The sequence below is a fragment of the Silurus aristotelis genome (assembly GCF_946808225.1).
Source record: "Silurus aristotelis genome assembly, chromosome: 23".
Lineage (NCBI taxonomy): Eukaryota > Metazoa > Chordata > Actinopteri > Siluriformes > Siluridae > Silurus > Silurus aristotelis.
In genome coordinates, this window is record NC_139596.1 from 11097563 (window position 1) to 11100019 (window position 2457).

Genomic DNA, 2457 nt, shown 5'->3' on the forward strand with positions numbered 1-2457 from the left:
GACGCGCGGTTCGCCTGTACTCAAAAACGTGTTACAGCATAAATAAAGCTTTAAATTGTTTAGAGATTTTATGTTTATATAGCGCATATTTATACTAAATTGTAGTTTGGTTCCTAAATGTAACATGCAACATGTGTAACAAGGTATTTAATTTATCTTTCTTAATTTCTTACAGGCAAATTCTTGGACACGCTTTAGTCTTTAAAGGCCCCGAGCCCGGAAGTAGATTGGAAAGCACATGTGACGTTTTTCTGCCGGTGTTTGTGACTGAATGAGAATGATGACTGAACAGAACTGTTCTTTTTTTTTGTTTTTTACTTTTTTGGATTGTGATGCCGAAATACTTTGATGTATTTACTTTATTTATTTTTTATTTTTTGTAATAAAAATATTTTTAAAGGTTACCATCTTATCGGATCAGATGTCAGTGTGAGCCTCACCTGGCAATACAGCATTCATAAGAACTTATTATAGCGAAAGAATAAATATCAGCCAGTATGCTTTTTGCTACCCGTGAAGACAAAGTTGTAGATGGTGAACCTGAGTGTGGCTACTCTCTGTGTGGCTTTGTGCATGTTCTCATATCTGATTGGATTTCTTCAGGGTTCTCTGGAGGAACAAATGCAGGTAAATGTGCTGCATTACTTGCCCTTAGTTGTGAATAAATGAGTGACTCGTGGTGATAAAAAGGAATCCCTACCTGGCAGTATTCCTGTCTCACACCTCTGCACTTGTAAATTGCACACACACATCTACAAAAAGAAAAATTATGTTTGGTGAATACCAGAACATTTTGATCCAAACTGTGATTACCAGATGCATGAGAATTGGCTATGCTGGAACAAAATAGATGCTCCAAGTACAACTCCAAATCTACACAGTGATAACTTGTATGTCTGTTTTACTGTCTTTCTCCTGACATTTAATGAGTAATGATTCATGAATAGCTCTAAATGTTGCTTTAAAATGTAAACTGATTGTATGGATTATGTCAAGTAATAGACACATTGGCAGTTGTTCAGTGTAAAACCCCATTAAGATCGAAGAATCCACAGTGTGTTAAGCAAACAGGTGCCCTCTGGCTTTCCCCAAGACGTCAGCTAATGCACACATACCCTGTGAAATATGTGTGTTTCTGCCCATTAACAGCATTGTCCATTTTATCAAGTCAGTATAGTCCAAAATCTTTGTGATTAGTGTTACAAGATTTTGATGTGATGCTGATTACCCTTTAAAAAACTATTAATGATTATTAATGATTAATGCTGATCTAAATGTTTTATTTTTATTTTTTTATGTAAAGTACCTTAAGGTATTTTTCTTATTTAAAAAAAAGTGGAAAGATCTTTAACATTTAGTTCCTAAAATGTATTTGCTAAAAAAAAGTCAAGTGACATATAAAGAGAGAAGTGTGTATGTATGTGAGTAAGAGAGAGAGAGAGAGAGAGGAAAAAAGACCCCTTTATCTGTAAAATAATTTCTATTTCCTTTATTATAGGTTAACATTATAATTATGTTATACAATAATATTTTATGCAGGATAACATAGCATTTTCGACGGCTCTCTACTCACTGAACAAATTAGGTGTCATTATTTATCAGCCGACTTCATTTTGAGTTATTGAGGTTTGGACTAAACTCATTCCATTCAAGCAGCCAGTGATACAATGAAAACAATAATATATAATAATCATGGTGGGTTTCTGATATTCAACACTGTAAATCATGAATAATATGAGTGGGAACAGCACCAAACAGAACATGTGAGCTCCGTGGCTGGTGTGATCAACTGAACCTACCATATGCACTAAGCTCCCTGACCTGCAGTCTATCTACAGCAAGCGATGCAGGATCAAGGCCAGGAAGACAGTAAAGGACCTCAGCCATCCAGCGTTTCTGCTCCCTGAAGGCTAAAACAGAGAGAATGAGGAGGAGTCAGGCAAATATGGAATAAGACTAAAGCATTTCTAGTGATTTTAAATGTATATTTGTAAACTTTTCAGATAATGTAACTAAGCTAGCTTGCTAGCATCAGTTCTACCCTTGTATATTGTGTGTTTCAATTTTGCATAAGCCTGAATGATTCTCTCCCAGACACCAATTTGTTTAATTAATAATCAAATTGAACATGTCATGTGAAAAGAAAGCTTGGCAATTCATTTACATACACTATAGGGACAAAAGAACATGGATCAGTACCTGAGTTTTGTGGATGAATAACCACAAATCTCTTAAAGTCCATTCCAAAATCTAGTGGAACATAGGTTTTTATAGTTTTTTTGGTCCCAGGAGCGTGGAGGTTTTTTGTAATAGAAAATAGGGATTTAATGTGGAATGTGATGTTCAAAATGCATATACAAATCTTATGTTCCACATACATTTTGTTTTTGTGCAGTTAGTTCTGTTTTTTGTTTAGTTGTAGTTGGCTGGCATGATTAGATAATGCCTTTTTTAGTT